The following is a 26,980-nucleotide window of genomic DNA, read 5'->3' as shown; positions in this document are numbered from 1 at the left end:
CGTTTCTACCCGCTGGTTTTTCCTTACGATATCCGATGCCGGCGGGTTCAGAAGTCCCCCCTGTTGGTGTTGTGTGTTTTTTTTTTTAGGTTTTTTTCGGGTTGTTTTTTTTTCTTTTCGTCCCCGCACTGATGCTCCAGGTGATGAGTGGTCAGTCACCACGCCCGGACTCTTCGTTCTCGGCGATTTCCAACGACGAACTGGGCAGCACTGCAACACAAAACACACAAACGGGGGGGGGGGGGGGGGGGGGGGATCAATCATCGTCTCAGGGCGAGTGGAAACGGCGGCGTTGGACAGAAAACCCCAAAAAGTTGCATTCCCGCCCACCTCCCACCCAACCCCCACCTTCAAGGGGGATGTGGGACCACAGCTGAAGCTTCTCTCGTCCATTATTGATAATGGTCGGCAGGGCTGGGCCATTAGGCCGCGGTTATGATGTCCCTGTCCCCTCCTGTCCACAGTTAAGCTTTTAGCTCATCTGATCTGACATTAACCTGAGCTGCTGGGGGGGGGGGGGGGGGGGGGAGATTCCACATCAAATATAATTGTTTCCGCTCAAATGACACAAATGTATACACGATTGTATACAATGGACACTGAGCTGATTCTAGTTTTTAATATTTGTCTCATTTTGTCTGATGAAAAACCGAAATGCCAAGCGGTAGAACAGTGCCGCTCTGCCGCAGCGATGGCTGGTTATTAAGACGCAGACTAATAGAGACAGGCCCTTCTTTTTAAGCAGGCCAGCTGGTGTATAATTCTCCACCTCAATAATTTGACGATCTCCGCACCGTCTCCGAGGAGTTGCAGGCATTCTGTACGCAATTACGGCTGCAGCCGGCGCAGGGCAATTACAGAGAATGTGTTCGACTAATGGCCTATATAATAAACCGGTAAATATATATTTCGGTAAATATGAAAAGAAATGCGCAATGAAAAATGTTTTTTGTCTGATATTTCTATCAAGAGACAGCATCATTCTGACAATAAAAAACAAAGATATACAGGAATTCAGTATATATTATTTTTACCATGTAATTTATCTTGAAAACCTCTCAATGGTTCACGCAAGAATAAAGATGTCTCTACTCGTAATAACAATGAATTAACCTTGTAATAATGTAAAATTGAGACACTGTAATAATTTTGTGATGACATCGTGAATAATTTAGTCCTTCTCATCCATTGTTAGCCATGCCCATATTATTGCATACATATTTATTCATCCTGCAAAAAAATATCCCATCCATATTTATATTTATACACAGCATACCAGCAACCATACGGCCAAACAGCCCCTGCCATAGTTGTTGACACATTTCATGCATATGAAAATGTAACCGAATATAGATTCTGATTCTGACTTTACACTTGCCACTGTTTACATTAGTGGACATACAACCAAAATGGATGGAGCAAAATCCATCACTCCATCCATCTTCTGTTCCCAGGGTGGTGGGAAGAGAGACATCCTGAATGGGACGCCAGTGCATTGTAACACACACACACACACACACACACACACACACACACACACACACACACACACACACACACACACACACACACACACACACACACACACACACTTTAGAGGTTCCAATTAGCGTAAACCCACGTCAGGGGATGGAACTGGGGTGAGATTCGAACCCTGAACGCTGCTACACTAGCCCCTGTGCCAACACGCTGCAGGGAGTGGAAATCTGAGAAGAACAAACTCATTTGAAATCTGCCTGCTACTGTACGTGGACCGTTGCCAGCCTATTAGATGTTGCTTTCACTAAAAAGTTTGTGCAAAGTAGTTTTAATTATTTAAAGTATGATTTGTCATATTAAGGATATTTCAAGCTAAACGCACACCATATGGCACACGCTTATTCAACTCACAGGGAGCTGCTGCATGGTTTAGTTAAGAAGGAGGTCGTTAGGATTTCTTGGGACATTTCGTTTTTCGGCGTAGGTTGAATTATATTTTCTTCATGTTGCAAATTTGTTTCCCAGGAGCAAGAAAATGACTACATTGTAGTATGTAGTGCAGCAGCAAGTAGTGACATTAAATCGAATGATGCAACATAAGCCTTTGCAGGTCAGCTCATTGGTGTTTACTCGTCTCATCGGTCTTTCATTTCACAAACTAGGAGACCTATTACACAACAACAACAACAACAACAACAAAATATTGTTGCCGATGCTCAAGTGAAAGAAAATAAACACTCCTTAAAATTGCTCCAAGAATATGAACGCAGGGAAATTACACACAATCTGCTAATTCATGTCCTCTTCTTGAGCAACAGGAAAAATCAAAACACAGCTTAATGCGATTCTGTCAGTAATTTGTTTAAACAGTTTTTTGTTTTTTTGGACATTCCGTGTTGAGATTTTACTGTTTTGCTCTCTGGCTTGTGAAATATCAACAACGTTCCGTTCTGTTGGATGAAGCAGAAGAACGGCAACAACATTCGTTTTTCTATTTGGCATCAGAACGTGAGATAACTGTCTATCAAACTGAATATTTGAGATTTTCTACTTTGAAGCCAGGCTGAAAACCAGGTAGACCAGGTTTGTGGGTGGCACCAAATGAGAAATCATCGCTATTCAATCCAGTGAAATAGTCGTTACGTTGATAAGGATAAGTGTTCATGGTTTGTTTTCATTTAAAAATGTACACCTGAAAAGAGATGTTGCTTGACTCGAAAGCCACAATTGCATATAAGGTGTTTCAGCCTTATTGTTTCATATGTTGTTGCATAGTATTTACACAGTTCTTTTATTTTCTTCGAAAATTATAATGCCTGTTTTCATAGAAGAAAATCCAAAATGTACCCCTCATTCTTATGTATTATCTTAATTCTTATCTGTCCCCTTAACCTATTTATTTTTTACACTTTTATTTTAATGTTCAGAAATTTTTAATTGTTTTCCTTACTGCCCAAAACCTTTTATTATGTCTTATTCACAACAGGTTGACTTATTAAAACACTTGCTGGAGAAAGTCTGTAACTGAGTCAGTATCTGCAAGTATATGCAAAATGCAAAGAGACAACAACAGTCCTGTACTTTCACCAATGTAAAATAACATCTCAATATTCCACTATCAAAGAGTTGATAGGTGTCCCGTCACAGGTGGACGACTGCTGGAGAGTCTACAGGGAACGGTCTTTCTCTACAACCCTCTTCCCGCCGCATGAAGAACGCTGACACGATGTGAAGAAATATGAAGAGGCGAACACCTTGTGCAGGAGGCTTTGCTGGAAACGTGGCGGTGATTTAGGTGGAGAACTTCAGAGAATCCCTGATTGTGGAGTTCCAGGACTTCCACTTACATTCCACCTTCTTAAATTAAGTGACAGACAATGACCCTGGAACGGAACCCTGGGACGGAACGAGGAGGCGTGGGTCCTCAGTCAACACCGAGCTGACAGCAGCTAAGTAGGACATGGGTTATTGGTAATATAACAGCACGCTTCAAGAGCAAAGATGAGATACACTTTTCCTCTTAGTACTTATTAATCCACTCAGCCGCCTGTGAACCTGAAAGTCTCCCCCTGAAAAGATATCCTGAAGGAAGTGATTAAATCAATTTGCCGTGTCAAATAATAATTTCCACCGAGCCCTTGGCTCGGAAGGTCTTTGCGTAAGAGACTAGAACTAGAAAATCTTAACTTCGGAAAATCACTCCAGGAGCGAAGGCCACGTTATTCTGACGGTTGACATTCGGGCTCTCCGAGTACTGACAATATCCTGGCTGACACGGATGTGTCTCTTCCTCAGCCGCTCCAAATCGTCTTAGTTGATCTGTGAGTCGAGAGTCTTCTCCACTTCCATCATCAAAGCAGAGCGGAGAGAGGGAGAACCGCAGAGGAAACTCTCCTATTCCCAAAAGGGAGCCACGGCGCACTTCTGGATTTCAGCAACATGTCTTCAAATGTTCTAGTTTGTAAAAATGCTCATGTCCTTGTTGTTTTCCAAATGCAACAGATCTTTACAAATGTCCCAAACTTGCCAAATCAGTGCATTTTAACCCGATCAACAATTTCTAACCCAAGGATAGCACACGCCGGCGATTGCGTCCTCGAACGCTATTGTGAAACGTTCGAAACGTTTCGCACGTTTCACAACAGCTTCAAGCAAATGAAGGATTTGTAGCAGCACCAAACCCACACCCACGCCCACACACACACACACACACACACACACACACACACACAAAATCGAAATGGAGAAACAGCGGTAAAATCCTGGAGTGGCCAAATTTAGGCGAGTGCACAGACACAGCTGAGCGGAGGCCCGGTGCCGAGCTTCCTGCTTGTTGACACTAATCCAACGTCGGTGGGGATTTTCTGCCTCTTGCTGCTTCTTGCCTCACACCCCTGCAGGGCGCGCTCTTAGATGCATGCTGGCTTTTCCAAGCCTCACACACACACACACACACACACACACACACACACACACACACACACACACACACACACACACACACACACACACACACACACACACACACACACACACACACACAGAAAGGAAATGCACGGTAAACTATAAATATTCAAACCAGGATCAGAGTATCATTCAGCACATGCTACGCCAGGGACATAACACATACACAGCGTGCCCGGTTTGTTTCTTTCATCCAGTTTGTTGTCAGCAGTTTTCGTTTTTTTTAGTTTTTTTTACACTCAAAATGTTTGTACATCTGCTAATCTGGAGCCTTCCACTTCTATTTCCACTTTGCTTTTCATGAATTCACTCCTCTGATCCCACAGCAAGTCCAGAATGGGGTGCCTGTGTGTGTGTGTGTGTGTGTGTGTGTGTGTGTGTGTGTGTAATCTCAGGGTGTCGATAGCGCTCTCATTGATGTAAAGTGACACAGGGAAGTGGGGGAGTGTATGTGTGTGTGTGTGTGTGGGGGGGGGGGGGGGGAGTCCATTGTGGGAGCACACGGGTCGTGCATGTCATGTCATGACAGACTGTCACAGCAGATTAAAAACACGGGCGCGACTCGAAGAGATGGTCAGAAAACATCATTAACACCTCCTTCCCACGAAACAACGACAACAACAACGAGCGTGTACGTGGACGAGAGACCTGTCAGGCGCGTGCACGTGTCCACCCCAGGGCACGCACACACACACACACACACACACACACACACACACACACACACACACACACACACACACACACACACACACACACACACACACACACACTATTTAAAGGAAAGGTGAGAAATCTTCCAGATACAAAGGTACAAGGTTCTCTGAGATCTTGGAAAAATGTGAAATAGTTTGGAGCAAAACCACACAAATGACAGAAAGTCACCCGTCGAGGCTGCATTTGGAAATTCGATTATCAACCTCTAAAACAACAACAACAACACCAACAACAGCGCCGTAGGAGTGCGGGTCAGCGCCGGTGGCTTCAGAACCGCTATTAAACCTGGCGTTCACATCGATTGAGCTGAAATGTACTGACAAAGCAGAAATGATGAGCAGGTATACTTTTCACTTTGTTTTCCCGGGAAAGGTCAGCACTGGATGAGGAATTATTTTACTGCGGTTCTGTTTAATGCGCGCTTTGTAAATAGCTTGGCTCGGCGTGCGATTTTTCGCCGCGAGCCATAGCCGGGTTCGAGGTTATAGTAACTCAGCGAAAAGATTAACACAGCGTCAGACTTTGGAGGAGTTTAGTTTGGATAAACTTCTGTAACTTGCTTATGGGGAGCAAGGAAGCGAGTCAGGGGAGGAGGAGAGCGACAGGTACAGTGTCTACTAGGGATGTAATGTTTAAAACATGGCTCGTATGGTTTGTATCATGGCTTTGGAGGTCACGCTTTTGGGGTTGGATATAAGAATTTTGGATCATTGGGGGGAAAAAATACCACTGCAAATTCCAAAGTAAACATGCTCCCTTTATTTGGCAAAAGATAGCTTGCCTTGCAAGGGCATTACTTTTCCACTTCCACTTATGAAATATAAGTGCAATATTTGACTAAATCAACAGGTCAGGTGCCACTGTATTATTTTTAGGGGTCCATCTGTAGGGGGCGGAGACCCCTATTGTTTTTGTTCACGAAAAATAGACGTCACTGATGTATTGATGTCATGGAACCAACGAACCCACGGACACAATGAATACGTTTTGTATTCAGGACAGCTCTGACACGCTGTCATCTGAGTTTGATCCAGATCGGTCTAGGGATGCTCCTAATGAGTCATTTCCCTGATGTTTAAACAGAAGTTTGAGATTAGATTAGTTGACTAGTCTAAAAGTCTGTAAAAATAATGTTATCTTATTATTAATAATAATAATGTTTTATTAATATATAAAAAATATTGCGTATATTTTTAGAGCCATTTAAAACGGTTAAATTCTTCAATAACCGAATCGGATTTTAAATGCCGCTGCCCAGGCATAGTTCACCATCTTTCGGGTATATTGCACACTCTAAAGCTCCACCTCCCTGGCGGACCGGGAGGAGGCAGAGCCGCTGGAGTGCCCGAGCCCCGGCCGGGATCCCAGGGGACGGTGAAGGCGCAGCGAGTAAACCGAGCCTCCGGGAAGCGGCGAGGTCGGGCGGGAGGGGCGTTTGGCCGGCAGTGATCTGGGGGTCCCGGACGGGGAAAGGTAAGGAAGTGAACTTGTTAAGATAAGTACGTAGAGCTACAAGACATTGTTGGGGCACACTGTTGCCCAGACAAAGAAGTGCAAATCCTTCTTTATCATATCTCACTGGAAATGAATTAGTTTTAAAAAGTAGCAGTCAAGGCAGTTACATACATTGGTATTAGATATTAAGCAAAATTCCAAATGTATTGTGGTCTAAAATAAATGTTATATTTCCTGGTCAAAGCCAGATTTGTTGCCATTATAACACAAGTGTGTATTCCATTACAGACAATTAATCAGCTTCATGTCATCTTGAATTGTAATCATAAATTCTTCAGTATTGTGATCAGGGCTTGTACTGTACATCATTTTGACTCACACGTCACACAGACTAACCTGGACCCCGTTGCTTTGCTGCCTGCAGCTATATTTATCTTTTTTCTTTTTAAGAATAAAAAAAAAAAAACGCCATTACATGTTACATACAGTAAATCAACAAAGTAAACCTGCAATGGCTTTATTTACTTAAATGATGAGAGGACATCTTCCAACTCCGGCTTGTCTCAGCCACTCATCATTTCCGAAATTATTCACCGACATCAGTGTTGCGGTGAGCCTCGTGAAGCAGCCTTAATCTCTCGGGCTCAGCAGGATGGCTGTGCCTCCTAGAAACAGTTTCAACTCCCCGAACCGCTCCAATCAGTAACGCCTCGGTTTCTTTGCGAAACCTGTACAGTACGTTTTTATTTTTGTTTTTTATTTTTCACCCCGAATGCCTATCAACAGGGCCCTTAACTGTTTGCAATAATCTCTTTAACAGGCATAGATAGTGAGACGTGCAAATGTTAACACACACCAACGTATAGAATCTGAAGTTAATATTCTGTGTGTTTTAAACCTAGTTGGGATACTCCATGCAGATGCTTCAAAGCCGTCCCACCACGCCTCCATCAGGTGCAGCAGCAACAGCCCACTTGCAGCACATAACCTTCCCCACTACAAGCCCACTCTCGGCAAATGTCAGACTTAACCTACAATAACATTGGGCTGGCACTGCACCAAACTTTGGACTTCACATTATTCGACTCGTAATTTTCCAACTCAAATAACGTCATTCATCACTGTCAATCATGCCAAACAGTGGCTGACGGTATTTTCAGTCCCCCCATATTGTGCACACAGCCACAGGCTGTAGGAGACACACTGATACTGTTGGTTTGAAACCGGCCGTTCAGCAGTTGAGAAAACACGTTTTATTAGCAAATAAAATTTGTAACCGTTGCCGCTGCTTTGGAAACTACCTGATGGGTCTGACGGAAAGCCCGTCAACGGATCCTCGGCTACCTCCAGTTAACTGGAAATGGATGTGACAACAAATCAAAGGCAACTAATTTCACCCGGCATCCCTCGTCTTCGCAGCGGAGCTTTTAGTGTCAGATTCCTGACTGGGTTGTGGAGCCGTTTTGTGTGCGCTCCGTCTACCTGCCGTTTCCACGGAAGAGCGGGCTGGGAAAACACTTAAGAACCATTAATAGATTAGGGAGTGTCAGGGCAACGCCACTGATTAGGTCTGCTGAGCGTCTTTGAAGGAGCTGTAAGTTGCTGGCCTCTGTGTACTCACATTTAATCTCCTCTGCCTGCTCTCCTTAGGATTCTGATGGAAAAAGAATAATGTCTCCTTCATCCCTTTTTTGGCTTGTTAAAAAAAAACCCACAAAACAGATAAATCCATGCGGCTGCTTTGACAAGTGAAAGGAACAGTCACAATCAAGCAATGTGACTGAATGCCACTCGACAGACAGAAGCAGCTGAGGGCATATTTTGCCAATGTTATTATTTTAGTTTTTCTTTAGTTTTAGGAGACTGGCTTTCTCCTCAAGCCTGTAATGTTTCCGTGGAGGTTTTTGGCCGGCCAACTTGTCCAGCACGGCCGGAGCCGGCCATATCCCTCTACTTGATCTTACGGATGACCGCCTCCGTGGTCAGCAAGGAAGAACTGTACTGACCACTGTACCAAAGCACCCAACCCGTAGTACCGCTTAGTATTATTAAAGTGGCAACCCGTGAGAATATTTCGTTCAAAAAAATCTGTATTTTAATTTTCTATTAGCTGACATTCTTTAAGGAACAGCATTTGATTTTGTATTCTGTCATTTGATTCTGTATCCGCTGTTGGTGGCGGGGTCCGCCGCCTTTCACAGTAAGAACGCATTATGCAGAGATTGCGCCCGCACATAAGAAGTGAAAGGCAGCCGCAGTGAAACAGTTGCAGTTCCAAATGGAATTCTGGGACTACTAGAATTCTAGACCAGACTACCAGAACTCATCAACACACAATCTTACGGAGATTAAGAGATTCAAGCTTTTTTTCCTACAAGCGTTTCCCTCATTTGCATGTCAATATAGACATGCATTGATAGTCTAGTCTTTTTTTTTTTTTCTTTAAAATATAACAGTTGATATTATCACACCAGGGACGTAGCTGAATTTCCCCAGAGGATGACTACACAAAGTGGATGGATCTCCTCAGGACTAGCTTCTGTTTTATCTTTCTCAACCTCCAGAGGGCAATCTGATTATATTTATTCTTTATTACTGTGAATGGTTGCACATTTGGGATGCCACAAAGACCTGAACCGCTCATGCCCCAGTACAATTCATTTGCAATGTGGAAATGTAATTTGTCCCATTTGGCTTGCTGTAATCCGCCTGACATTGACGCAGCTGTAAATACATGTTATTGTAACAGAGAATGTAATAATCGCGTTTTTGATAAGACGCGATTATCAGTTTTTAAAACCATTCAAAAAAAAAAAAAAAAAGTGAACGTACCGAGAGCCAATTTTAAGAAGGACATTTATAATGCCTTTCTAAGCCTACAGCGGTTTAATTTCCCAGCTGACAATGTAACAGCGTGATTGAAACTCTCTCATTATAACAGATTAGATCAGTGAAAATGTAGTACTATGCCCAGTGTTAATAGAACCAGGGTTGACAACAAAAACTGAGCCTATACTTTACTATGTGGCGCTTTGTATCATGAAGAAATATTTGTAATTTATGTTATTTTAATTTAACTAATTTAACTTTTAATTTAACTAACTGTGCGCAAAAGATGATGAATCGCCAAATGTCCCGTTTGTCTCCAAGTGGTAAGAAAATGAATGAATACATTGAAAATAAAGCCCTTTCAAACTTAAAAAAGTATTGGAATGGAATGTAAAAACAGAGTACAGAGTAGGCAATCTTTGCATTATCAGTCACAGAACGATCATTATCATGTAATCAGAACATTGACTTTCACTTCTATCGGGGCTGAACATCGCTGCAGCACTTTAATTGCACAACTACGGCATTTTATGAGCTCAGATCAAAGGCAAGGCATAAAAGAAATACTTAAAAGTATGCGCTTTAAATAGCCAAAGGAGGAATTTGAACATGTATAATTTGGAAAAGTGAAGAGAGGTGCCAGTGTTTTGTGATTTATGGCTCGACTCCCTTCGTAATAAATCACAGCGATGCATCTAAAACCAAGATAGGTTGGTCATCGTCTGTCATCCTCACGCTGAACTCACGTCCCCGCGTGCGGCGCAGTGTTTACGCTGTTTTGACCTTCCCGCAGACCGTGGCAACCTCTGTGAATTGGAGCCAAGCAGCGGAACAAGGTCCAATAATATGAAATGATGTCACCAAATACGGCATTCACGAATGTTTACAACATGCTGTTAATGGATATGAATATCATATTTGTTTCTAGGAGATTTATCTATGTTACTATTCGAATGCTGGAAAGTTCCTTTAAAGCTCTTAATTCTTCTTCACTTTTTTGCCATTCAACCAGACACACACGCACGCACGCACACATGTACACACACACACACACACACACACACACGTGCACACACACGCACACACATACACACACACACACACACACACACACACACACACACACACACACACACACACACACACACACACACACACACACACACACACAAAACAATTGGCAGCAGAAGGAATAGTTGCTGAACCAGGACAGAAAAATAGAGCTGTACCCCAATTATGAAGTGTTTTCATGTACAAAGTATTAACTCAAATAATTTTCCCCGCAGCTCTATCCATAGCATGTCTAGCACATACAGACTATATATTAGAGGTACTTGGAAATAGCAGTCAAGGACAAAGGCCATGAACTCTATTGTCTAAATCAAGGGACATTTTACAAACAATGTTGAATTTTCCCGGAACAGTTACATGTCACTATTGCAAAGTCCTCCAACCGATTCACACAATGATCCATGACCTGTGAGGTGACTTTAACCTTTGAACCATCATTTTTCTAGTAACAGAAAGTTGGACTCCAATCAAAGCAGCACAATGTCCAGCTAAGCGACACGCTACGAGGATGCGAGGCGCCAAACGTCCTCTTTGCCGCACTTTCACTTGGGAGAATAGAGGAAATACTGAATATCACTATAATCTGGGGCCCCCGGACGCAGCACGCAGAAGGAGAGACGCTCCTTGGCATCGGCACAGGGCAGCTGAGTCGAAACATTTGGACTTCATTACCGGGAGGGAAAGGTGAAAGAGGCAGCAGAGGAGGAAAAACCAAAAGCTTCTTAAGATGTCCAAGGTGGATCCCAAGGCTGAAATACGACTTGGATTGGACGACGGCAGTGAATCACAACGGAATATAATGAGCCTCATTAACCCGGACTGGTTATTATCATTTTTGGTGATTTAAGAGGTTACGTGTTACCTTTTGAGATAGAATATTGAGCTTCTCATCCAGTAGAAGTGGAAAGCAACAACTAAATGTTTGTTTTCTTGAGAGATTTGAAAATTCTTCATTTGTCCGCCTTATTCTGCTTAACGGAATTTGAGGCGGGAGAAAATCTCCATGAGGCATGTAAGTATACGTGTCTTCATCCCCTTAGACCTGAATACATAAAGTGACCACAAATTTTGGAATCTGCGACAGCGGTCGACGGGAGCTAAATATTTGAGACGGCCGTACTTAACACGACAGCGTGTGATAAAGATGGCGAGGACAGCCCCCCCGTGTACCCAGAAGGCCTCTGTGTTAGAGCCGCGGTGCATAATGCAACCGCATTATGTTCCCCGGCCGCTGGAGAGACACTTAAGAGCAGCACGCGCCCGAGACCTGGCGCCGCTGCGATAGTGCGCGGCCGCTTTAAGCCGCTTTAGTATTCCCCCAAAAAAATGAAAAAAAAAAAAAAAAAAAAAAAAAAAAAAAAAAGTCACTCATATTTTCTGAAGTTCTCCCTTGTTTGCCCGTGTTCTGTTTGGGAAAAGCTCGGCTCTCTGCAACACTGACACATATTTTCCAAACAGAGAGTAAGACATGGAAAAAAGTAGACTTACAGAAGGCAGCAGACATTCATACAGAGACACACACACACACACACACACACACACACACACACACACACTTATAAAGACGTATACACACACTCAAATACACACTAAATAAAACACACACACACACACACACACACACACACACACACACACACCCACACACACACATACACACACACACACACACACACAGACACACACACACTGAGTATGCCAGAGCGACATACACACCCAGACACTCTTGAGAATAGGGTTTTCCATTGACAAACAGCCCTATCAAAGTCCAGTTTTTGTTGCCATGGCGATGATTACATTTACTCCAAACAGCCCCCCCAGCCCCCCACCCCAAAAAAAAGACTCTGAGACCTTCCCCCCTCAGTTGGAAGTTGGAAGTTTCATTTTCAAATATTCAAATTGTAGTCGATCGAGTGTGAGGAGTGAGGCCCTTAAGCTACGCCGGAGAGCCTGGTTCCCACTGAGCAGGGGATAGAGGATAGATAGAGGGGACAATTGGAGCGACAGCAAGTGGAGTCTCCTTCGATGTGCTTCAAAGAAACACTACAAAGGCGGCTCACCGCCAGAGGAGTTTTGGTTAATCGAACATCTATTTCACTGCAGAATATAAATAAAGACATCATTTATTCCCTTAATGGGTGATAATATAGTTTTTCTTTTCAAACGCGGCACTCACAAAACAGCACTCAACAAAAGACAAAATAGTCACAGCAAATGTAATTATCATATATTCCAATCCACTTGTCACATTTCATTGTTCCAAAATGTTCTTCAGGTTTCATCACTGGCATTGCGAGTTCATCTTGCACCATATTCACCAAAATAAATATTAAATTAAATCAAGGAGAAAGATTAACTCCATACGGATATGTTCTTATGTTTACAAATATCCCATATGTTGATAAATACTGTAGCCTTATCATTAAAAACTACTCCTCAAGTATGTGTCTGAATTTCTTGGAATTTTCATCGATTTTTAACTCTATTCCTTTATTTCAAATTTGAACTGTGATTCCTCATCCCGGTCGCTCCCCCACTTCAGATTCAGCTCAATTTCACAAATAGAATTGTAATTTAAGAGGCATAACCCTGCTCATATTTTTTTCGTTTTTTTTTCCCAAACTTAGCTGTTGAGCTGTTTTTCCATTATGAAAAACGCATCTAAATTCAATCACATCCCTAAATCCCAAATAACCATTAAACTGGCAGTAAACATGTCCCATCGCCGTGTCACTCAAAGAAGTGAAAACGTTTCATTTAGGCCTTTGGGTTTTTTCAATCCACACTACCAGTCATAAGTTGTCACTTAGAGAAGTGCCAAATCCACCAATCCAAAACTTAAGACTGTATGAGTGTAAGACATGGGCATCAAAACACTTTAATAACCTGCTTTTTATGAGCGTCAATAAAAATGCATATGAGTAAAAATAAGAAGAAGAAATCAACGACGTCAGTGTAACCCAACGTCTTAACTGTTTCTGGAGAGATCCAGCAAGCGCTGCAGAAGCATTATTCTCCTTGATAAACACACATAAATACACACTGATAGAAACTGATAATATGTTTCCGGGGTCGTTTTGGGGGAAATGGTAGGCAAACGCATTTTGACAAGTTGGAGGCTTACAGTATTATTGTTTAAACAGCTTCATCTTGAGACATGTTGGTAAATGAGCTTATTCCTGTGTACAAACAGTGCTGCCTAACAACCAGAAGCGAGGTGGGGTCCTTTGAACGACTAAATCCTCTCCTTGGCACAGCAGGAAATACTAGGGCCTATTTTTAGCCGCAAACAGGCGTTTTCTCCCCCCTTTTGAGCTTGGCACTTGAGGGAGGGCTTAAAGTTCCAATTAGCTGAGCGGAAACTCACAGAGACAAACATTAAAATGACTAATAATAATACGGCTCTCCCCGGATTCCCACATTCCAGAGACAATGGCTCCTCACCGCTGAACGCAGGACAGCATCGCATTTTGGAGGCAAATCAAATGTGACTGTGAGGCGTTCCCCTTCGTTCAAAGCACAATGGAAGATGCTCTCCCTTACCAAATCTCTGGCCAGAGGACAATAATTGTTAACAGGAAGCACCGAATTTGTTAGGACAGGCATATAAATCTTTACTGGTGGGGAGCTATTTACAAGGAGGCTGGAGGAAAATGTGCTCTTTTCTGGAAGATATTTCAAACTCTGAAGAGGTCAAATGATTAATACGATATTCATGCTTACTTTACATCATTACAACCGAAAAGTATGTGTAGTGTAACAGTAGTAGTGTAACTACTAATACAAAGCAACTCTTAAAATAAAATCAATAACAATAATAATAATAATAATAATAATAATAATAATAATAACAATAATAATGATTTAATAAAAATAAAGAATAATGCTAGTAATAATAATAATAATGATAATAGTAATACAAATAATCAAATATTAAGAAGAAGAAGAAAAAAAAAAAAGTCATTATCAAGTGCTTCTGCACAGAATGCTAAGTTCCTAATTGGAGCGAATATCCATCACTGTCTTCAAACACCTCTTTACAATGTCATAGCATCGCCGCCATATTGTTCTGCTCTTGAATTGTGAGCCATTCTAGTCCACTGAATGTTTACTTTGGTAATATTTTGTGCTCTTTAAGTAGACAGACAGTAAGATTAATTGTGGCTCCTTATGGTGCAACGAGCAGGAGATTGCGGAACGACGCTGAAGCCACGTTGTTGCATGGACGACGGAGGCAGAAGGCATCGAACGGGCGCAGCTAAAAATAATAAGGGGGGAGGGGTGGCTGTGCTCACACCGTTGTTTTTAAGATGCGGCCCTAGCATCCTCATCGAATACATGACAAATCCCTGTCCTAATTAGACTCATTATCCAAGAAAATGTGAATGTGCAATGCAGCGCTGCGAAAAAGGATCCTAAGTGGAGGGCTATTGGAGTGATCCGACGGGTCTGCAATGCGGAGTTTAGAGCTATTTTCCCTTTCTGTTTCCTACTATTTACAGTTTGGAGCCGATTTATGGCCCACACAATGAGACACTGTGGCAAGGGGAAAAATCAACAATCAACTATTTGTTAATTGTAAAAAAATAAACAGAAATTTCCACCAGCGCCGGCCCAGTGGTGCAAACACTTTGCCAACTGTAGAGTCCCTCTGAGAGAGCAGAACACCATGACTGTATAAAAAAAAACAAAAAAAAAAAACGCAAAACTTGGCTCAAAGGAGAAAGAGGGTTCTGTTAGGGATCTAAAAAGTAAAACAAAAATCCTAAAAGGGGACGCTATGGTTTTTCTGCGCAATCTGCCAAATGTATGTGAGCGGCTTCCAGGACAGTTTTTGAACCTTGCCTTGTAATACCAGGGCGGGTGTTTGAAGAAAAGAAACTTCCCTCTCTGTATTTTCCAACAACTGTCTGACATGAGAGGGAAAAAAATAGAGCAAACCAGCTATTTTTTTTGGACATTTTTGCAGCACAAGAAGCATATTAAAATTTCCCTAAAATCAACAAGCAAAGAATTTAAGGTTGTTGTACAAATACATTATTCAAGTTTAACGCTGGGCTCCTGCCAAGTTAATTAAATGCTATCAGATGCATGACAGGATCAGCCAGTAAACAAACTTTAATTGTGAGCGGTTATGATGTTACCGAGACACGAACTAGAGTCAACAATGGCCGCCCCGGCTGCGCTGGGTGTTGTGTTTGGCGCCCTAAAGTCATACATTTTGTTTATTATTTTCTCTTTTCTGTTCGGGCCCTTCAGGTTATGTTCCGCCGAGAAGGGCCGGAAAGTTTGAAACGATAACATCAGCTTCAATGCAAAGTCAAGGGCTAGTTGTCTCTTTTGTGTATCTGAAAGTTAGCTTAAGGCTTAAACACTAAGCAAAACACTTCAGCCTCTCTACAAGTACAAATGTGTAAATGTGAATATTTTAAACGAGGAGGAGATTACAAAAAAAATAAAAATAAAAAAAAAGACCAAAAAGTTTTTTTTAGAATGTGAAACACAGTAAATCAGCGCTGACCTCAGTCAACAGTGTGCAGACAGGACATAGCATCAGACCGGGTAGATGCACAAAACTAGTATTGAAGTTTTAAGCAGCGCCCTCTGATGGTGAAAATATCAACGATGTGACAACTTGCCCGTGTGACAAAAAACCCGGGACACCAGCTTTAGTAACATTTCCGATGGAAAAATACAATTTAAAGAATCTGACTAGTGCAGCGTACATGTTAGGGGACTGGAAGCATCGGTGACAAAAGAAGAACTGGGCAGGGCTGCACAGAGTAATGTCGTATGTTGTAAAATACTGTGATTACTAGAACTAAAATACTGTCTTGCAACTGGTTATGAATTTGAATTTGAATTGCAATGGCTGCAATACTCATTCCAATATTCCCCACAGTACAAACGCTTCCTTTTTAATGTGTCTTGAAGCACATCTACCAGCCAGCATTTTAGGGCTTGAGGAAAGCACCCTGGCCAAACACTACTCAAAGTCTCCATTTTATTGACAGGAGATGAAGATCTGCATCAATATCAAACCATTACATGTAATTGTGTGACATTGTTCGTCTCTCATATCCTTTGTTTTTATCTGCTGCGAAGGACTTTGGAACTCTTGTTTTGAGAAGAGCTTTATTCGTAAAGATATTATTATAGTAGCTCCCCCTCGTGCCGCCAAAACAGCTCTGACCCGTGGAGGCGTGGACTCCACAAGACCTCTGAAGGTGTCCTGTGGTATCTGGCACCAAGACGTTAGCAGCAGATCCTTTAAGTCCTGTAAGTTGAGGTGGGGCACCCATGGATCGGGCTTGTTGTTCCAGTTAGGGATGATAACATTTAATAAATTGCTAATAAGAGTTGAATCGATTAAGATTTTGTCTTATCGATAAGAACTGAACGATCTGCGGTCTCGTTGTGATTGTATCAACGGGAGTCTTTGGGGCGCAGGGCGTTTCGAGAAATAGAATACCCAGCGAGGAAGTACTAGTACTCACCAGGACGACAGGCAAGAAAACAAATGCCCAGTGGCGTAGGATGTAGCAATAAGAGAAGCAGTAAGTAGTAGTAGGAGTAGCAATAGACGGAGGCTTCCGGAAAAACAACAAACAGCAAACATGGCTGCGCATAGAAAACGATACGTTTCTTGTTGCTCAACAACTAATGCTGCGTTCAGATGGAACACGGTAGACGGGAATGTGATAACGTCACGGGGAGAGGAGAAAAACCCTGAGGGGAGGGAGCGGTATGATGGCAAAACCAAACAAGGGATATGTTGCTATGGTGATGACTTCAATAAAATATATGAAGCTATCATTTTGTGCCTGCTGTTATATATAATTAACTTCTTCTGTGGCATTGGACTGGATGGGCTAGACTTCGCTCCCCACGTGCATCAATGAGCCCATGGGCTTCCATGACCCTGTCGCAGGTTCACTGGTTATCCTTCCTTGGACAGCTCTTGGTAGGTACTAACCCCTGCAGACCGGGAACACCCCACGAGACCTGTCGTTTTCGAGATGCTCTGATCACAGGGGTCATCCCAATTTGGCCCTTGTCAAATTCGCTCAGACGCTTAGACTTGCCCATATTTCCTGCTTCTCACACATCGACTTCAAAAACTGACTGTTCACTTGCTGCCTAATACATCCCACCCCTTAACAGGTGCCATTGGAATGAGATGAGCAATGTTATCCACTTCACCTGTCAGTGGTTTTAATGTTGTGGCTGATCGGTGTATACATGTCCAGCAGGTTTTGCCATTTAAACTAGATATCCGTCGCAATACTCAGATGTTATTTCGTCTTGTTGTGATATCAATGTTGCAATGTGGGGGTGGTGTGGTTTAAGCAGCCACACCTGTCTTGGGTCTAGGTAATTGGGCCCGGGATCGGGGTGGCTGTATGCATGTTGCTCGTTAGAGCAATCAACCAGTAACAGGTATATCACCCATAGCCACACATAGACGGGGAGAGACCATGTCATGACATGTGTCCATCTGCTCCTGGCTTGTTCCATCTTGCTATTCTCTACAATAAAGTGGTGTGTTTGCGACATCTCTGCCTCTGTCTCTGCCCTGAAAACGCCATTCGGATGGCATTTGGCAGGTGGAACTGGCACATATGAATCATATGCTATAATAATATGATATTAATATAATATTATATTTGATATAATGTGCACTCCTACTGCGGTGGCATTAATGAAATGAAGTGACAGTGAAGACATGCGTAGCTCTAAAGAAGACTCTCCTCTAATTACAAACCTCCATTAGCTCTTTAACTGTCCAACGGTTTTAGCATTGCAACAGACAAAAGGTCCACACTTTCACCCCCACTTATCCTAAATTATTTTAAATTATGAACTTGCACGGCCACCCATCAAACAACACAAGAATAAAAGAGTGTGGCGAGCATGAGAGTCATAGCACGCGGCAAACTCCTTTGCAGAACAAACCCTAAGGTTTCCACGGAGCCGGATGTGTGGGGGGATTTAAGTCTTTGTATTTCATGAGTCTGACTCATCGTCATGTCAGCCAGCAAAGCCCGAGCTCCAGCTCCGGCTCCAGCTCCGGCTCCAGCTCCGGCTCCAGCTCCGGCACCAGCTCCGGCTCCAGCTCCGGCTCCAGCTCCGGCTCCAGCTCCGGCTCCAGCACACCGAATGACATTGCGCATGCAGAAACACACAAACGCACACACAGCACACTACATGCTCGCACACCAATGTGTGTGTACATGCACATATACACACACAAACAGACACGCAAAGGGCCGGAGATACACCCCGGGCCCTCAAGAGCAAGTATTAGTCATTCCAGATAAAGGCGTTCAGTCACTCCGCAGCACAGAGCAAGTGGGAGACGAGGTCTGTGGAGGTCTCGTCTACGGCGGCCATTTTTCACTGTGCACGAACACCGCCTCGGCCAAGAGTGAAAGCCTGCTTCCCGCTCTCATGTGGGGAGACCAGGTACACCTTCTAAAGCTGATCCATACCATCCCTCGCTCTCATCCGGGATTTCTGTTTGTTCATGTACTGGGAGTCTGGATGGCTGGAACGTCAGGCTGCTCGATTGCCTTTTTAGGGGCCATCTTACATACAGGTGATCAGAAGTAACCTGGGCTGCATATTATCAGTCTAAATTATAACATTTGGAATCACAAAGTTAATAAGCAAGGGATAGTGTCCAGCCAGGATGCCATTATCACAAAATAACCCTTGACAGGGGGATCAGGACTGATCAATATCTGTCTAGACGGATATTGACATTATCAGAGATAACTGACCACTGATCGCCCTTATTGACCAATCAGAATCGAGTATTCCACAGAGCCACAGTGGAATAATATGGAATAAACTAACAAAGAATTCACCCTTGCCACCGCCTTTGCCGAAGTTGGGAAGAAATGTCCTTTAACTGGTTTCTACGGCAACAGACATCAAGGATGGTGTGGTGTGGGGGTGGTGTGGTTTAAGCAGCCACATCTGTCTTGGGTCTAGGTAGTTGTGCCCGGGTGGCTGTATACATGTTGCTTGTTGGAGCAATCAATGAACAACAGGTAACTCATCCATCCCTACACACACACACATGGGGAGAGTCTCTGTCAGGACAATGTTCAATCTACTCCTGGCTTGTTCCATGTTGCCACTCTCTACAATAAACTGGTGTGTTTGAAATATTTTTGCCTGTGTCCTTGTTCAGGTGCTACTGTGGCGGTTCTGCCTGCGACATTCCACCAGAGCGGCGTTTTCAGGGCCCTCCGACACAGAGACACAGCAGATATGTTGCAAACACACCAGATTATTGTAGAGAGTGGGCAAGACGCAACAAGCCAAGAGCAGATGGAACATTTTCATGACAGAGGCTCTCCCTGTGTGCGGGCGGGGGTGGGTGATTTCCCCGTTGCGTGTTGATTGCTCTGACGAGCAACGGGTGTTCAGCCACCCTGATCCAGGGCACAATTAGCTAGAGCAAAGACAGGTGTGGCTGCTTCAATCACACCACCCTCACACCACAGATGGCTTCATTGCATTTCACATGACAAACTAGGTTTAGTAAACATAACACTGGTGAATTAGCTCTATTTTTTTTTTTTTTACGCAAAATCAATTGAGAATTTACTAAGGGAGATATCACAATGCAGACTGCACAACTTAGTTTTCTCTTTCCATCCCGGTTGTACTCCAGTGCAATGCTCTACATCAGTGTTTCTCAAATGGGGGTCGTCGTACCCCTAGGGGTGCTGCAGGGGTACCGCAGGGGGTAAAAAAAAAAAGTGTTCAGAAAATATCGGTTATATATCTATATATCTATCTATATATGTTTAAAAACAAATATGAGGCACATACAGTACATCTTTTATGTAAAATTTTCTTTTGTTTTTCTCCTAATACCAGTAATGGGGGTACTCAGCTGAAAAAAGATCTTACACTACTAAAACAAGTTTGAGAACTACTGATCTACATGTATTGTATGCACACGCTCTCCATCCCAGGAAAAATAATCAGCATCACAGCTGGTGAGGCTGCAGTTGTTTAACTTTATTGCTGTGTACTTCCAATTTATTATGAACAAGCTCCATAACAGAGAACACGTTCTGAGCAGGTGAAGCCGCACCGCTTTAACATTTATTGGCGCCCATATGCGTGCAGCGCATGCTCACAAAGGGAAGAAAGCCAAGTGTTGAAACGAAGTGTGCATCGATTGTGCACTGATATACTGTGTGTATACGTGTGTGGTATCAAACCCGCCTACAACCCTGGGAAGGTCGAAAAATAAGTTTACAGGACCAGCGGGGCGCCTGCCCTCCAGTCACCTGCAGCTGATCTTTGGAGAGAGAGAGAGAGAGAGAGAGAGAGAGAGAAAACTTTTTTTTTACGGTCAAACAGCTGCGGCAGTTAATCAAATCTCAAGCTTGTTCACAACAGAAGAGGAAAATGGGGTCATGAGGCTGCGGGGCTTAAGGTGACACTCTGCAGAACACCCCCCCCGCACCCCCCCCAAAAAAAGAAAGGCTTCTACCAAAATCTTTGAAATGCTTACCTTTCCCCAATGCCATCACAAATCTGTAAATCCTCTGTTGTCCCAGATTGTGGGTCTGTGACGGTCATCTATGTCGACTATCTGACCGCCCACAGCACAGGGTGTGGTGCTTTGCAGGTACTGTACGCAGGCTACAGAATTTAATAGTCTGAAATCATTCATTATGTAGTAACATACTGATTCCTACCATATTATAATAATACCACTCATACTTGTACTTGTACTTTGTACTTCTAATGGTTGATACGGAGGTCTGTTGTTTCTTGTACATTTTTTCAGTTTATTGTAAATTTCCGAATTTGTATTGATTATTGTTTATTTTTGGGGTTTATTTCTTATTGTTTTTTGTTAATTATTAGGTTTATTGTATATTGCCAAATTTGTGTTGTTCATTGTTTATTTTTTAGTTTATTCTTCTGGTTCATAGTTCATTGTCAGGTATATTTTTTAATTTGTTAATTGTTCATTTTTTGGTTTATGTACTGTATATTGCCAATTGGTTTCTTATATTTTGTTTATTCTGAATTTCTAGGATTATTTTTAGTGTTAATTTTTATCATTACGTTTAATGCGCAGTAGAGTGAATTTTTTTATCTTCTAGTTATTTTTTTGGCTTATTGCATATTACCATGTTTTGCTATTTCTATCCCTATTACTTTATCATTATTGTCTATTGTTGATGTGCGCTGCTGTGATACCGCTAACTGAAATCTATCTGTCTCTCTGTCTGTCTGTCAGTCTGTCTGTCTATCTATCATCAATCAATCAATCTACCTATCTATCTATCTATCTATCTATCTTGTTAAAGCCATACCTAACATCAGCACAAAATGATATTTCTTGTATATGAATAGATATTACGTTAACGGTGAGGAAGGTAAAGAACCAGGTAAATACGGTTGTTATGTATAATTTAGGCCTTTATATGGCGACGCAGCTCACTCCGCTGCATGCGAGCGGGGGAAATCCAACACCGAATCATATGTGTGATTAGCAGCGCAATCTACACGCCCGTGATCAGGTAACAGGATGGAGGCTGGCACAGGGGGAGATGAATTCAGACGCTGGAAAGATCAGCTGGGAGGATAACGTGCAGGGACACAGACTCAGGTTGCTGCCTTTTCAAAGGGGGTGATGCATCTTCTAAATGGAAACGAGGATCCGCTTGAAACTTACACTCAGGTTATAGCGAGTATGAATTTAATAATAACCACCCCTGTAATAACGCTGTGGAATGCAGTGCTCCAAAACACATTAATTGATAACGTCATCAAAGCCACTAAAGAATATGTTGATGTGATTAATTGCTTTGCAGTTGCATTGAAAACTTTTGGACGCCGCCATTATAATGAGTATCATTTCCGAAGAAATGGTTATACTTTAATTAAACCCCTCACAGTTTAATTAAACCCCTGCATTGATGACATATTAACTATCGTTTCATGAAAGCTACAGCTTTCATGGCAAAGGGTGTTAACCAAGAAAATAACCCAATTTTAAGACCAAAGATTCAAATAGTAATTCTTATTTCTATTTATTCCTCTATGTGTTCGATTCAGCTATTTATTACACATATTTATTCCTCTTGCTGTTGGCTAATTAGGTTTTACATGACTTTCCTCAAAATTCTGCAACGTAGAACCACTCGGGGCTTGTTGATTCTTGCGTCAATACGGGACTTGAAAGTTTGAAAGTGAAAAGAACAAAAAAAAACCCCAACAGTTAACGTGAAACAGGAGTTAGTGAAATGGATTGGGTTTTTTGTTTGATAAATGTATAATTTCAATAAGTTTGTTGCACCGCCGTCCTAAATCCCAAAATATTCTCATCTCCATAATATTCAACATTTGGCACATGGCAGGTCCTATTCTCTGCTCGGCAACTGATTTGCTGCTTTCATAAGGGGGAAAAAGGGTTCAAAACGAAACGAATCCAAACGGACCAACAAACAAGGCCACAACATTATGGGAACTAATAAGTGGATGTATTTTTAGCGTCCCATTGTATTCCAAGTTCTAAGTATTCCATTGATAAAAGGCACAAGTACACACTCATGAAAAGACATGTTTCTTCTTCTTCACAGAGGCAGCTCTGGTGGTGCGGAGCGGCCGGATTCCTCAACGACCTCGCCGCAGCTCAGATCTATTGGTCGAGATAACGACAGCCAGGTATTTGTTGAAGCGCCGGAACGGATGATGTAGCGGCTATAAAGAAAAGTCCCACGTGATAGTTTGTACTTTAGGTCGGTGGTTCTCAAACTTGTTTTAGTAGTGTAACCCCCCCCAGATCTTTTTCCGGCTGAGTACCCCCTTCACTGGCATCGAGAGAAAAAAACAATCATTAACATAAATGATGAAATGATGTACTGTATGTGTGCCGTACGTGTGTTTTTAAACAATAAATATAAGCGATATTTTTAAAACATTTTTTTTTTTTTCTCCAGAGCGACCCCCTGCAGCACCCCGACTTGAGAAACACTGCTTCAGATAAAAATCCCGGAAAGCAGGATTTTACTTGAGACGGGAGAAAGACAAACTTTCGCTGGACTGGTGAAAAAATAAAAAAATAAAAGATGAGGAGGAGGTATCACAACCCTCCTACTGTCTTAGTCTGACCGCGAGCATTGAAAACAGGTTTGCAAATAAAGACGACTGCTCTGCGTCGGAGGGTTGCTCTGCTCTCGCTCAGTGTTGGAGCGACACCGAAGAAATTGACGGAAGAGAAGAGTGGATTTGGTTGAATTCCTCAACACTGCGTAATGAGAGAGGCTTTACAACGTTTTTTTTTTTACCTGAAATAATGTCAGATGCTCGATCATGGTTGACACTGACTTCATGTGAATCTCAAACTGGTCCCAAACAAACGTGGGCCGTTCCCAAACATCGCCATGCTTGTAAGGAGTGCCCTTCAAATCTCACGTGGAAAAACATTAATAACACCACCACAAAGCTTTTCTTTCTGTGCCGTGAGAAAGCAGGATCCATTTTCAAGAGAAAAAAAATAATAAAATAAATCCTAAAACAAGCCGCTGTAAAGTCTGTACTGGATGATAGAGCCCTTCATCCATGGTGCCACCGCCACACTCCACTGGGCGCACATTACCGCAGTGATTTTTCGACTTTTTTTGGGGGGGTCACTCACCATTAGAAGATTAACCGCTGGAATCTGGTTCTGTTTTCCTACGCAAAGCTTGGCGAACATCTTTAACGGCGTTTAAGCTCTTTAAAGTCCAACACTGAACTGGGGAGGACCCAACAACTGGAATGAACTGCAAATAGAGACACCAGACACACTAATTGCTGTTATTTTTAACCACACTCTGGCGTCCGTTGTTGTGTGAACTGTGCTTCTGTAATGTGTGACTGAATTGAATTGGGGGTATGGAATTTGTCCCTGGGTGTCTCTTGGAAAAGGGGATTTTAATCTCAAGAGACAACCTGATTACGTAAAGCTATATATATATAATTCAACTCACCTGCCATCATGATATCATATATAGAGTGTATCTGAAATCCCCCAGGAATGACTTTGCACTCCCTCTCACAAAATTAAAGGGCAATTTCACCACAAAAGCCACATTAGAAATCCTGTCGTGGTTATACACTGTTACATCAAAATAGTCTACATCAAGTCAAAAAAGTCGTCCATGTTGGTAGGCTGTGCTAAGTGACTCATTCATGCTTTCATAGCCACTGTAATTAATCTCATGTAATACACTTGATCAAGGCTAATGCGTTTTCTCTCCATTTTTTTTCCTGTTGAAATTCGGGAGGGATAAAATACCACCTGGAAAAATAACTTAAACATAGCCTCACGACGACACACACAGCCAGACCATGTGACCTGTAGAGACTCCCTGGCTGAAACTAGGATGATGTAGGTGGTATTTTTTTTTTAAAGGGGAGCCATTACCTCGATCTAGAAATGTGCCTAGCCATTACACTCGCAATGAGGTAAACAGAAACATGGGCTCGGATCCATATTGGGGTTGTGCCTTGTAGGATGTGTGCCGGTACGCTACCTTCTCATATGAATTATTAATACAATTATGTCATGGTTACACAAAGGCAGACACTGCAAGACTCCTGGGTGCGGATGTCCATAGCTCCTTGAAATGTTTCAGGGGATGTGCACAGATAGGTACATAGCTCACATGCAGTTATAATGTGGTAGTGGACTTTTTTGTAGACACATAATATTCCCAAATGGTATTGGTGTGAATATGACATACGAGATCAAGTGACATGCAAACTGAAATTTTGCAATTGTCTTTAGTTTACCGATGAGAATTCTGCTTTCAATGCGTTATAATTGCACATTAGTTGAAACTTGTTGTGACCAGTGAACCCCAAAGGGGGGCAATTTGGGGGAGTTAAATTGTAAACTGGTGTTATTTGTCTGGATAAAAAGTATTTGAAATGTTAGTTGTGATGATAAATAATGTGTTCTTCTATGCCCAGTTGACTTAAAAATACCATGCAAAATACTAGCCACACGAGCAAAAATATACACTTCTCAGATTTCAGAGAAATGTCCTCAAATACCTCAAAGCACATTTCAGTTTTGGCCTCGGAATATTATAAACGTAATTCCATTCCACTTTCATTGGGTTATTAGACTCCATTTACGAAGAACGGAATTACGTGTTCAAAATTAATCATTAATAACTCTGAATGTACTAATACGGTAATGAAACCGTGTATGTTCCGCTCCGTTCATCCTTACAGATAAGCTTCCACAACTTGGACCTTAGACACTGTTACCTGAGACCCAGGAGCTGTCTCAGAATACAGCCTATTGTGATATCTCCTGTGTCTTAAACAGAGCTGGGTGATATGGACTAAATTGAATATCACAATATTTATATAACTGCGTTGACATCGATAATTTGACAATATTTCGGGGGTGACTATTGATATTACTGGACTATTTGCTTCCGCTAAAGTGGACATTATGACCAAGCAGGTGGATTCGAACATCTAGAACAGTCTACGGAGTTCAGAAAGTTGCATTACTTTACTGTACCGCAGCCTCAAAGACAACAATTATATCACCATATTGCGATAACCAAAATCCCAGACAACATCGAGTCTCATATCATGATATCGATATTATATCGATGTATCACCCCGGCCCTAGTCTTGAAACATACGTGGGAATCAACACTTACATGTGACGTAAATTGAGTGTGATCATAAAGGCAGATAGAAAAATCATGTATAATCGAGAGACTATGGTGTCTTTCTAACCAAGCAGCCACTATTATGCATGCATATTCATACGTCACTCGGTAAGGGAGGAGGGGGAGGGGATTTGGGTGGGGTGTGAAATATGCATAAATACAACATCTCTCAATTTAATGCATACGGTCTAAGTAGTAATGATACATTTCTTAGACGTGTCTCAGAATGACCTCTTTTTCCCATTTAAATGAGTGGTTAAATGCCCAGAACATAATACATACCTTGGAAGACATTCAGCAACGTGGAGAACTTCTGTGAGCTTGGAGATCATCATAGTCCTCTGGTACGAAGAAAAATAAAAATAAAATCTTGTGCACGAGGTCCATCGGACAAAGGATAGAGTTGTTCCCCTATGGTACTTCCACGACAAAAATTTAATTTGCTATAGCTTTCCATCGGTGTCCGTGTAAAGGGATATTGTCATTTTTGAGGTGGTTTTAATGGTACTGGGTAAAAATGTTGGCGCCCAACGTCCTCACTTGTCCGTGCAGAGACTGGAGTGGCATGTCACTCCTCCGACCAGCGCGAACTGGATGGTTCCTGTGCTTTAGAGCTCTCACTGCAGGTTGACACCGGCTGTTTTGACCTATTGTGAGGAAGGATGTTGCATGTGCCATAACCTTTGAAGCCTTGGTTTACTCTCTGTCTTTATGGATTGTGTAGACTGATCATGTTGCTCGTG

General features: G+C 42.4%; 1 long non-coding RNA gene across 1 annotated transcript; it reads right to left on the bottom strand.

Moving 5' to 3' along the window:
• LOC307227655 lies at positions 1-26,980 on the bottom strand. The gene is made up of 2 exons (XR_013844060.1): positions 26,520-26,980; positions 1-210 (listed from the first exon to the last, which is right to left on the bottom strand). It is a non-coding gene; the product is annotated as an uncharacterized lncRNA (long non-coding RNA).

Source organism: Zeus faber, assembly GCF_960531495.2.
Source record: "Zeus faber genome assembly, chromosome: 3".
Taxonomy (NCBI): domain Eukaryota; kingdom Metazoa; phylum Chordata; class Actinopteri; order Zeiformes; family Zeidae; genus Zeus; species Zeus faber.
The sequence above is the reverse complement of the archived record's forward strand: the minus strand, read 5'-3'. Positions and strand labels throughout refer to the sequence as shown.